The sequence below is a fragment of the Taudactylus pleione genome, unplaced genomic scaffold, assembly GCF_031769625.1.
Source record: "Taudactylus pleione unplaced genomic scaffold, aTauple2 ptg000070l, whole genome shotgun sequence".
Lineage (NCBI taxonomy): Eukaryota > Metazoa > Chordata > Amphibia > Anura > Myobatrachidae > Taudactylus > Taudactylus pleione.
The window spans coordinates 10,018,400-10,031,193 of record NW_028284472.1 but is presented as its reverse complement, the minus strand read 5'-3'; the positions used below and the strand labels follow the sequence as shown (position 1 = coordinate 10,031,193).

General features: G+C 41.0%; 1 pseudogene; it reads left to right on the top strand.

The window, feature by feature from the left end:
- The first annotated feature begins 796 nt into the window (after positions 1-796).
- LOC148533763 (uncharacterized) lies at positions 797-6,625 on the top strand (annotated as a pseudogene).
- Positions 6,626-12,794: the final 6,169 nt, after the last annotated feature.

Sequence of the window (12,794 nt, the reverse complement as noted above, 5' to 3'; positions counted from 1 at the left end):
GCGCACTGGGTTCCCTCCAGCTGTGTAGCAAACGCGCATTTTGCCGGAGGCTTTGTCAAGGAAGCTGTCTTTTGATATATTTTATGTTTGCATAGAAGGTATGTCTCCTTAAACACCATGATTTAAACTTGTTAACCCCATATCATTAGGAGGGATGTATTCCACCTGAAAGGATTATACTATCTCCTGATAATAAGTATTTTTCTTTTCTCAGGTTATTGCTGTGTTGACCAATATCACCAAAATATATTGTATACCATTCTTAGAGATTATTAATATTAATATAGGTGACGTCCACTTGTGAACAACATATCTATTTTTTTTATTTTTTCTACTGTTTTGCACTTTTTCATTATGTATGTGTTTTTCTTGATGGGCAGTAATATTTTAATAATTAAGTAATGAAAGGTATATTTTATTTATGTGATCCCAAATATACGACATGAGTGTGCCCCGCTATAGGTGTCCTCTTTCTTCTTTTTTCTTGAAGGCCTGAGATTTGCATGAAAATAGATGATTAGTAATGCTTAGAAAGAAAATTAATTATAGGGATAAAGAAGGTAGCGTTAGCATGTTAAATATTTAGGGACAAAAGTTGAGTTATACTAATAGTGTAGCAGCAACTTTTGTACCTAAGAAGCCTAGTATCTGTAAATTTAATCTAAGATCCTGTTATTATTCAATAGCCGATGTGGGGTCTTCGGTTGTGAATACTACCTAGCTTCAACTACAAAAGGACAGTTGTACTTTTGACAAAGCAAATTGTACAGATGCAGTAGTAAACAATACAGCTTTCATGGGACTCTTTTATACTAAAATAGTGGAGTAAGAATATGTTTTTGGGAATGTGGAAGATGGGCCTATTATTATTATTATAATTTATTTATATGGCATCACAAGTGTTCCGCAGCACCTTACAAAGTACATAAACAAACAGGTTGATTTACAGTGACTTACAGTACAGTACAGTACAATACAATACAATACAGGGCATGGATAATATACATTGCTACATTCACAACCATAACACCCAGATAAGCAATAATGCAAAGCAACCAAGTGTTAGGTGCCCTGGTAGAGAGTAAGAAATAGATGAAAGTAGAGTAAGGAGAAGCACAAGAGGGTAGAGGGCCCTGCTCATGAGAGCTTACATTCTAAAGGGGAGGGACAGACAAACAGGGGTGACACAGATGTGGTAGGCAGGGAGGAAAGAGTATGTAGCAGCAAGTTAAGATAAGAGCTGGAAGGCTTTGATTAAATAGTGGGTCTTGAGAACCCGTTTGAAGGATTGAAGAGAGGTGGAGAGTCTGATGGGAAGTGTGAGAGAGTTCCAAAGGTGGGGAGCAGCGCGGGCAAAATCTTGGAGGCGGGAGTGAGAGGAAGTAATCAATTGGCATGAGAGGCAGCGTGCATTTGTTGAATGAAGAGGGCGGACAGGAGAGTGAAGGGAGATTAGATCAGAGATGTAAATGGGAGAGGAATGACTGAGGGCTTTGTAAGTGAGTGTAAGAACCTTAAATTTGGTTCTAAAAGGGAAGGGGAGCCAGTGGAGAGCTTGTAGGAGAGGGGAGGCAGATGCAGAGCATTTTGAGAAGAAGATGAGCCAAGCAGCAGCATTGAGGGCAGGCTGGAGAGGGGAGAGAAGGGAGTTGGGGAGGCCAGATTGGAGGAGGTTACAGTAGTCCAATTTGGAGCTGATCAATGAGTGTATGAGGGTTTTAGTGGCACCCTGGGTGAGATAGGGTCTAATCTTGGAAATATTTTGAAGATGAAAATGACAGGTGTTAAAGACTAATTTACATAATTCCATATTTACATATGCTTTATGCTGTATAATGAAGCAGTTCAGGAGATTCAATAGGGCATTTGTACGTCCTTGTTGTTTCTCTGTCCAAACTCACATTTAAATGGAAATTAGTGTGTGTTTTTAAGGCCGCTCCCAAGGAAGACTGTTTAATTAACACAGTGAACAAGAGCTTGCCCATATATGTATACTTGTGTTGAGAACAACACTCAGACTTAATAAGGGGTTGCAGCACGCCATGAGTATCTCTTAAAAGAATTCAGTTTCGATTCTGATTGTCAAGGAGGAGCTAGCAAGAACAAGCTTTGTCTTTCTGATAATGTTAGTGGGTATATAGGGGGCGTATTACCTGAGTATTGTAATAATGTATAAGTACTGTGTGACAAGGTCAGTCGTTGTTGTTTTGCTGCATCAACCCTGGGAGATTATGTCCCAGTTAAAAGGGCTAGATCTATTTATTTAATTAATTAATAAAATGACAAATTCTTAAGTATACTGGATTGGAGTCTATATTACTTATTATGGAACAACACCTGGTTAAAGGTAATTTAAACACAGGACTGTGAGAGATTCTGGATATGTGGATTGAAGGAGAGGGAGGAGTCCAGGATAACTCCAAGTCAGTGCACTTTGGGGCTAGAGGAGATAGTTGTGCCATCAATTGATAAAGAAATGGTGGGAAGTGTGATTATGTAGGGGGGTGGGAAGATGTTTAGCTCAGTCGTAGACATATTAAGTTTAAGAAATTGCTGGGACATCCAAGAAGAGATGGTAGAAAGACAGTTGGAGACACGAGTGAGAAGAGTTAGAGAGAGGTCAGGGGTAGAACGGTAGATCTGAGTATGATCAGATATTGGATGATATTGGAGGTCAAAAGAGCAGATGAGTTAACCTAGTGATGATGTATAGAGTGAGAAAAGGAGAGGTCCAAGAACAGAACCTTGGGGAATATCTACTGCAATAGGCTGTGGGGGAGAAGAGGAGTCATGAGAGGAGACAGAGAAGGATCAGTCAGAGAGGTAGGAGGATTGCCAGGAGAGGGCAGTGTCACATAGACCAAGGGAGTGAAGGATTTGCAGAAGGAGACAGTGTTCCACAGTGTCAAAAGCAGCAGAAAGGTCAAGGAGAATCAGCAGAAAGTAGAGGGCCTTGGATTTAGCAGCAAGTACGTCATTGCTAACTTTTGTGAGGACAGTTTCAGTGGAGTGGAGATAAAGAAAGCCAGACTGAAAAGGGTCAAGGAGAGAGTGGGAGGAAAGAAAGGTGGTAAGGCAGTTGTAAACAACACACTCAAGGAGCTTGGAGGCAAAATGGAGGCGAGAGATGGGACGGTAGTTGGAGAGAGTGTTTGGATCAAGGGGAGGTTTTTTTAGATTGAGGGAGATGTTTGAATGCAGACAGGACAGTGCCTGATGATACAGAGAGATTAAGGAGGTGGGAAAGATGGGAGCAGGCAGAAGGAAAGAGGTAGCAGAGGAGACATGAAGGGATAGGGTCAATGGTGGAGGTGGAAGGGGGGACATGATGAGGGACATGACTTCCTCTCCAGATACAGGGGAGAAGAACGTTAGAGTTGGTAAAATGGAAGGAGAGGGGTGATCTGGGAATGGAGAAGGTGTAGAGCAGGGGGACTGGTGGGATATGATGTCCTGATGTATGGAGTAAATTTTAGTGGTAAAGTAGTTAGCAAAGTCAAGGGTAGAGAGAGCGAGGAGGGGAGACAAGGAGGGGGCGGGCGGAGGAGGGAGTTGAAGGTGGTGAAGAGACATTGGGGATTTGAGGACTGAGAGGAGATGAGGTTCTTGAAATATGACTGTTTAGCGAGGGTAAGGGCAGCACTGTATGATGAGAACATAAATTTGAAATGGAGAAAATAAGCCTTACAGCGTGATCTTCTCCACTGTCGCTCGGCAGTTTGTGAACACTTTTGCAGGTATCTGGTGCATTTGAAATGCCAGGGTTGATGTGTGAATCTGCCAAGGTGAATAGTGATCGCCAGAGCAACAGAGTCCAGAGCAGAAGTAAGGGAGGTATTGTATATGGAAATGGCCTGTTCAGAGAAAGAGAGAGATAGGATAGGGGAGAGAAGTGAGTCAATACTGGGAAGAAAAAGAAATGGTGTCAATAGCCTCAATGTTACACTTAGTGATGGTGGCCTTAGGAGGTAGAGGAAGGGAAGGAGAGAGGGATAGGTTAAAAGAGAGAAGGTAATGGTCAGAGAGAGGGAATGGGGAATTGGAGTAATCAGAAATATCACAACGGTGAGTGAAGACCAGGTCAAGCGAATGCCTACTCACATGGGAGGATGAGAAGACCAAATGAAGATGTGAGGGTAAGGAGTTTGGAGGCAGAGGCTTCTGTGGGGATATCAATAGGAATATTGAAGTCACCTAGGATAATAGAGGGAAGGTCAGAGGAGAGAAAGTGAGGGAGCCAGGATGCAAAGTTGTCAATGAATTTGGAAGGAGGGCCAGGGGGATGGTAAATGACAGCTACTCTAAGGTGTACTGGTTGGAAGAGGCATATAGCATGAACCTCAAACATAGAGAAAGAGATGATTCAGAGGGTAGCAGTTGGTAGGAGTAACTGGGGGGATAGAAGGACCCATACCCCACCACCATGGTGACCCCCAGGCTGAGGGGTATGAGAGAAGATGAGGCCCCCAGAGGAGAGAGCAGCAGTGGAAGTGGTGTCAGAGGGTGAAATGCAGGTTTCAGTAATGGCTAGGAGATGCAAATTTTTTTAGAAGAAAAGGTCTTGGGTTGGTATGAGCTTATTACATACTGATCTGGCATTCCAGAGAGCACAGGATAGAGTTACAGTGTTTGTGGGAGATATGTGAATTAGATTATTTGGGTTGCTGTAACGAGAAGGTGAGTTTAAGATGGGTGACCGAGAAGAATGTAGTGGAGAGATTGTGTGGGGACCAGTGCTGGGAAGGGAACCTGTAGGTGGTTAGCAGGGAGAGAGTTTAATATGATGGGGATAGGGTGGGGTGACATGCAGAGGCAGTTTGGAGTAGGGATTACCAGTGGGGTAGTAGGACATAGGAGGGGTAGAAGAGAATGAAAGTGTAGTAGTGGGAGAGGATATGGAAGAAGGCTTACAGAGGAGGGGAGATAAAGGAAGGAGGAGGTGGAGGAGACAAGGGGGAAATTATATAGGTGGACAAAGGAGGCAGAGCAGAGGATTAGAGGATTAGGTAGACAATGAGTGGAGGGGAAGTACACATGATAATGGTGTGGATGAGTTGAATAGGGGGAGGAAAACTAAATGTAGGAATAAAGTATTAGTGTTAGAGAAAGTAAAGGAGATTTGCAGAGAAGCAAGTAATTGTGCAATGGAGGAAAAGGTGCCTGCACAATTTTCAAACTATTATTGAGCAGAGGAAAAGAGGAGAAAATGGAATATTAAAGTAAACTGAATTAGTAGGCAGATGGCAGGCTAGGAAAAGAAAAGAGGTGGGAAGACATTATGTCTAAGAAATAAACTGAAATTGGCACTAAATACAGTAAGCTATGAGTTGTTTTTGAAACAAGAGAGTCAGTAAAAATATTAGCAAGTGTAAGTTCTTATACTGATCAAACAGAGGCCAGTGAAGATTGTCCAGGTGATGCAGACAGCAGGTGCTTGTAGTGTATTATGAACTTACATTTCTTTATTATACTTTGTCCATATGTTCATGTTAAAGAATGGTTTGAGGTTAGAGTGGTCTCCTTCTGTTTAACTTCGGTTTAATGCCGGTATAATGCCAAATTTGGTAAGAAATGTGAAGTGCACTTTTAAAATTATGCACTTATAATAATTATGCCCTACACAGCCCAACGGCCTGCAGCCTTCCTATGAAACTTAAATAAATAGTCAGTGCTGGCATATGTATGCAATGAATCCAATCAACCCCCAATACCCTCCCACTAATATGGCTAGCAATAAATGTCCTAACGCAAACAAACAAGGAATGCCACTAAGCTAATAAGAACTAGGTCAAGCAATCTATTCACTTTGCAAATAGTTCACAATTAGATGTTCTGCAACAATGATGAGGCTACCTAATATGCAGTACACTTTACAAATAGTTCAAAATTAGATGTTCATGGATTCCCTTGGGAGCTAGTTGACAATGTGAACTCTCCTATGTAATTCTATTTGTGAGAGTTACTGACCACTTAGATATATAATATAATACCCTAGAAACATCCCTGTAAAACATTACATGGTCCCAACTGATCTACATATATGAAACATCAAAGCAAGAGGGAAATAAAACAAGGTGATATATCCTTTAGTTTCTCAGATGTGGAGCATACTGCTATAGTATATTTTGCATCATCCACTATTTTCATGGTGGAAAAGGTGATTTCAGAAATATTGACTCTAATGGATCAGATATAAAGACAATTGGTTATCTCTATGAATCAAACAGTGGAAGAAGTTGCCCAAATTCAGAAAGTGGCTTAACAGAATACATGGCCGTGGACCAATTGATAGCAACTGAAGGTGGTAAGTGTGCAGTAGTAGGTCAAGAATGTTGTACATATATAGATTATGAGTCAGAATTATTGGGCATCTGAATAAGGTTCAGGAATTATTAAAAGACTTTTAAATAAAGGTGAGGGAGTAGGTCGGGACCTTTTTGGGTGGTTAGGATCAAGTTTTGCTAATCTTTTTTCTGGAATAATACAATAATTATATTTTTGGCATACATTTTTAGGCATAGTCTCCATAGGCCTCCAGCATGGACCAATAATTTATGTATAATGTAAGGGATTTAATAGTTCAAAAGTGAGGAAAGAAATGACTGTCTTAATTATTACAGAATGAGTTTCACACGTTACTGTATCTATATTGACTTGCAGATGACTTATGAAAATCTCAGTGATGCAAGTCTTTTTGAAAGCCCCGAAGCAGGAAATGAGGGAGGGAAGAATGGTGAACATGTTTGTGAATAACCAATTTGCTGCATTGTTACTCTCTTAGTCACTCCAAATGTTCATATTAAAAATTAGGGTCATCCCCATCTCATGCAGTCAGTATCAGCTTTTAATCCAGTCCCCGTGCATCTACCATTTCCTTTGTTGTATGTTATCCTAAATCTCCTTCGCAAATCAGACACGAACCCTTTGATTTATGTAATACTATATGATGTTGATGAGAATCAGCAGAGAGAGGAATAACTTCATACAATATGGAAGCTAAATGATTAGGAATAAAATTGCATTGTAGCTTTAACACTAAATTCTAAGTTTGCACAAATGTTTTGTTTTGATTGCTCTGTATAGATATATTTGGAAACAGACACCAGCCAGTAGTGAATCATTGGCATATGATAGTTTGTGGTTGGGAATTTTAGAAGAAATATGTATGTTTGCATTTAAGGATGATTCCACTGCACAACAATGAAAATGTTTCCGATGTGAGAATAGTTACTTCTAATTGATGTCAGCATGCAAAGAATGAATATGATGTTTAAAACTTTCAGTTAGCTCTGAGTTCCGAGATATAGCCCATGTATGACGATGTAGGGGTATTCCTAGTGAAGTGGGCAGAATGGAGAGAATCCCACCAGCAATCTGCGTTCCGCGCAGAGGAGGCGGGGCCTAATGAGCCAATTAAATGAATCAGTTATTTGTCCCCTCCCCTATTCAAATATATGCGATTCACGGGATTCCCCACACAAGATAACTGTGGTGCTCTGAGTGACAAGCATAGGGAGCGATTCCACCAAGACATTTCAGCAATGGAACAAAGATATCAGGATAGGTGAATCACTACTGTTGGACAGTGACAAGAGATGCCCCAGAAGAGGAGTACAAGCGACAAGCAAAGAGAAAGCACCCCCATGATAGGCCACTATATCACATAGTACTTTCCTATGCTGTATGTATGTTTTCGTATGCTGTATGTTTGTTTCGTATGCTGTATGTTTGTTTCGTATGCTGTATGTTTGTTTCGTATGCTGTGTGTTTGTTTTGTATGCTGTATGTTAGCTTTTCACTATGACTATATTACTAATGTACATACAGTATAGTGCAAGTAGTGTAGTAATAGAGCTAGTAAAAACATTCTGAAATCATTTTAGTGTTTCTTGACCTCAAATTAGTAATGTATGACTCTTTTTAGAAAGGAATCAAATTAAAAGTATTAATTTATTGTACATTGTTCTTAGGTATTATCATCATAATCATGAGATTAGGAAACTGCCATGAGGGATGTATATTTGAAACTTTAATTATCACGTTTTAAACAAATATGATATATGAAGCTGATGAATTGTATGGCAATTAGCTTACAAATTTGATTTTACTTGTCTGTACAGACGTGCATACTAAATCTTATTCTTCCATATCAACACTGCCAAGTTTTTGCATTAGCATAATGCAGTAAGCATGCATCTGGTTTCGAATCAGACCAGATGTATGCTACTATATCTACTGCTGCACAAATCCACCAGCTGCATAAAAGGAACACGATATACAGTATACATACGTATATATCACGGAACCACTTTCATATTGAAGATATATTTTTGTTATAGCACTTTACATAGAATTCTGTAATACTTCAAACTCCTTTTTTTCAACATGGACCAATGGAATATATACACATTGTTTCACTTAACTGTTGATTGCAACAATAGTTGCTTTTTCATCATATTTTCATTGAAGCTGCTATTGAGATATTAAAAATATGATTAATGGCATAAAATGTTCACTGCATTGTAAATAGAATTAGAATATAATTCTCTACTCCTAAATTTTACATTGTGAATTTATAATTTGTGGTTTCTGCCTACCAAATGGTGTTGTCTTTTTATTTTATTGTATATGTTTGTTGTGGTATGTTTTTGTTCGTGGTATGTTTATGCTTGTGGTATGTTTATGCGTGTGGTATGTTTATGCTTGTGGTATGTTTATGTTTGTGGTATGTTTATGCTTGTGGTACAGTATGTTTATGTTTGTGGTATGCTTATGTTTGTGGTATGTTTATGTTTGTTGTATGTTTATGCTTGCAATATGTTTATGCTTGTAGCATGTTCATGTTTGTGGTATGTTTATGCTTGTGGTATGTTTATGATTGTGGTATGTTTATGTTTGTGATTTTAATACATTTGTATTGGTAACATAAGCATGGTCACATTTAAACTTTTTTCTTCTTGATATTTTTGTATTATTTCTATACATGTCATTTATTTTATTTAACACCAGTTGATTATAGTTGGGTGGCTTTTATTTGTTTATTTTGTTTATTTTCTTTGTTTGCTACCTAACAAAATCTGCTTGAATTGCTTTTTTAATTATTTTGATTTAAATATTGTAGGTTCTCTCCCAATGCTTTGAGTTTGTTTTGAGATTACTTCAGACTACAAAGGTAGCCTCTCAGTTCATGAAACTAAATCTGGAACATTTTATTGTGACACTTGAACTAAGGGCCTGATTCAGACCCACTCGCGAGCGGCTGTCCGCTCGCAAGTGGGTCGATGTTCTGCACTGCGCATGCGCACGACGGAGGGAGCTCCGTCGTGCGCATGCGCGAGACGCGATCGTAGTGTCTGATCAAAGGGGGCGTGCTGTCGATGTTGATTGACAGCACGCCTCCTTTGGTGGGCGTGCAGGGGGCGTGCCTCCCAGACGGAGGCGTTCCCAAGAGAACGCCTACCGTCAGAAGACGGCCCCACTGACATCACTAGTGATGTCAGTGGGAGTGATTTTGGCTCTGATAGAGCCAAAATCACTCCTGGCCTTGCAGTTGAGAAACTCAACCACAGGCTTCTGCTCGCAGTGGCGATAGTCGCGATGGTCAAGACCATCACGACCATCATCCTGCACTCTCGTATATGCTGTGGGTGGTGACCCACAGCTATACGAGCGTCCAGGAGGACGCTCCATATTTATGGAGGTGGGCCCTGATTCAGAGCGAGCGCTCTGGTCAGAGCGTCCGGCTCTGAATCAGGGCCTAAGTTTTTTTTGTTATCATTTTACAAGTGGAACAGTTTTGATGGTTACATTTGAAACACCCACTTGATTTTGATGGGATGGGTTTTATGGGATAAGTCTGTGATGCACACAGATGTGGCCACGGCTATGTCTTGCTGCACATACTGCTGCATCTTAGTGCTAATGCCACCGGACGATTTTGTGAATACTGAGACACCCACTTGCAGCCTCTTGCAGCTGTGCAAATCCATATCGCTGCATCTTTAAGCAGCATACACACCTAAAGATTTTCTGTCCAACCATCCAACTAGTTGATTAGTTGGAATGAAAATCTGGTAACGTATTGGAGTAAATGATGATCAGCAATTTGCTCCAAAATGCCAGAAAACAGATGAAAATGGTCGGTCAGACAAGTTTGTTAAATGTTTGATCTAAACAATTTGTTCAAACAACAGTTTGTCCATTTTACGGCGTTTGGGAGCAAATTGCTGATTGTCATTTGCTTTCATACCTTACCAGATTTTCATTCCAACCAATCAACTAGTTGGCTGGTTGGACGGATAATCTTTAGGTGTGTACCCAGCCTTAGACACACTATTGGTACTCCATCAGATGCACCATTGAAACTTGCACCAACCCTGTGGCAGGTGCAGTTTCTTCATCTGAACATGTCCTCCTCTGACACGTCTACTTCTGCTTAGCCACCCCCAGTCCCTTGAACACCCACTGAATTAAACAGACTGTGCGTCTGATTTTGTTCTGCATCTCTGAGAGCTAACAATTGGAATGCATGCTCAGTGTGACTCAGACACATACACAGGCAGGCTGGCAGGCTGAGCCAGATGGTAGACTCCCTTCACCAGTGTCCCTGGTGAGTTCCAGCCTGGGCAACCCCTAGTTACAGGAGGTCACCTATGAAATGTGTTGCAGAGACACAAGAGTGAGAATACATATTTTATTTTTTGTTTAAATGCTTTTTGTTGTATTTAAACATTTGTGTTTATTTTTAAAGCCTGCCATTTTTCCTTTGTATTATTATTTTACATCTATAGTCATTGTCCGTTATCGTGAGATTGTACTCTCCAGGACAGTAATATACTTGTATTCATTTTTAGAGGTTGTTGAACTCTCTATTAATATTGATTTTATGGATCAACATTTTGTCATTTATAGCTCATTATTAATAGGAATTGTACCATCTGTTTTCTATTGGCAGTCAGGTAGAGTTTTATATAATATTAGTAATTCTGCATTACAGCAAGGGTGTTTACTATTTATCTAAGCCAGTACCCAAGAATAAATGCTTTTATGGCAATTTATTTACTCTTTTTGTTGGGAACTCAGAATGAGATACCCAGAGTCGTAGCTAGGGCCCTGAGCACCCTGTGCCGGCCTCGCCCCCTTTGCGCATAATGTCATGATGCTGTACATTAGGTGGTCAGAGCCACCTGTACCTGGGGCATCTTTGAGACACTCCAGGCAGCTGTAATAATGGCAGGGTGCCTGCCTGTAGCATCCAATGGATGCTACAGGCAGCACTACTGCAATATCCAGTGGATGCTACAGGCAGCACTGCTGCAGCGATGCTAGCTTCAGGGCGCCATTCCAGGTTATCTGTAGCCAGAAGCATGGGCCGATGGTGCTGCCCACAGAGACATACCATCCACACACCCCTAGTTAGGGCCCTGGAGATAACCCTACTAGGTGCCCACCTAAACCCAATCTACTAAGCAAAAAATGTGTGTTGTAAAAAAATCTTGGCAACCATGCGCAGTTTGTATTTCAAAAATGACATCAATGTATTAAACGTTGCAGCCCATGCAGATTTGGTCTCAAAATGGGTGAAATTTAAGCTATAAAAGCATAAGAAAATAATGGGGCTGATTTGAGTCAGGCACAGTCTCAGAAATGAACGCATCTCATGATTTACCAGTGACTGCGAACGCACCAGACACTGCAAATGGATTAGCAGCTCTATCAAAGTCGCATTGCGTGCGGACAGAGCATACAGTGTAATTGACATTGCTGGGCAGCATATTTGCGGCAACTATTGAATTCAGACACATGGAACAGCTGCGTGGGAGTATCATGGGTGTGTTACCCAACTTCTGTGCTTGTTTGAGGTATCTGAAAGCAGGTGGGATGCCTGTTTCAGACCCAGTGTTGAGACTGAATGAGTAACTGGAAAATCTAGTATGGAGTTTTCCAATAAGCATAGAGGGAGTGGTGGTGATGTGGGGAAAGGTTTTGTGGTGAGATGAGACCAAGATTGAGCTTGTTGGCCTAAGATCAAAGCTACAGTATATGTCTGGTGAAAACACTGAGCCCACCTCATTACCACTAAACTTACAGTGAGGTATGGTGGTGGCAGCATTTAGCTGTGGGGCAGCTTTTCATCAGCATGGACTGGTCCTATGTATCTACAAGTCCTGGAATAATAAAGAGATCTGATTTAGTTTTGCTTATCCATTAATGTAGTCCATTTGAGCAAATCTGGAACCTGCTGTTATATTGTTGTTTGCTATTTCCTTTGATGATTACAGTCTATGCCAAATTTTGTCATTTTTTTGCAGACTGCACTTTAAAAGTCACCCGCACAGAGGACATGATTCAGAGATGGATGAAATCAGAGGCGGCTCCTGAGGAAGTGCTGCAGTGCAGTCCAAAATTCAAATAGGGGAGTCACACCAACTGCCACCCCAAACACTGACAAACATCACTGGCTGAGTCTCACTGGCAGTTGGAGTGGTTCCCCTATTTGAATTTTGGAGTGCACTGCAGCCCGCCTCTGGAGCCGCCACTGGATGCAATGATGATGTTTATGCGGCTGAGCGATTATCAGACTGTGCATGTGTCAAATTTCAACATCATTGTTGCATGCAGTGAGGATTTAATCACAAAGTGATTGACCGGCGGGGACCATTTGTTGGTGGCAACAGGGGGTGGAGACTCAAATGCAGGAGTGCTGTGACCGTTTTTGGGCTGCTTCTCAGTCTGCGACTGCAATCCCATACGCAATAAAAATGGCTGCAGCATCTGACTTATTTTGGCCATTC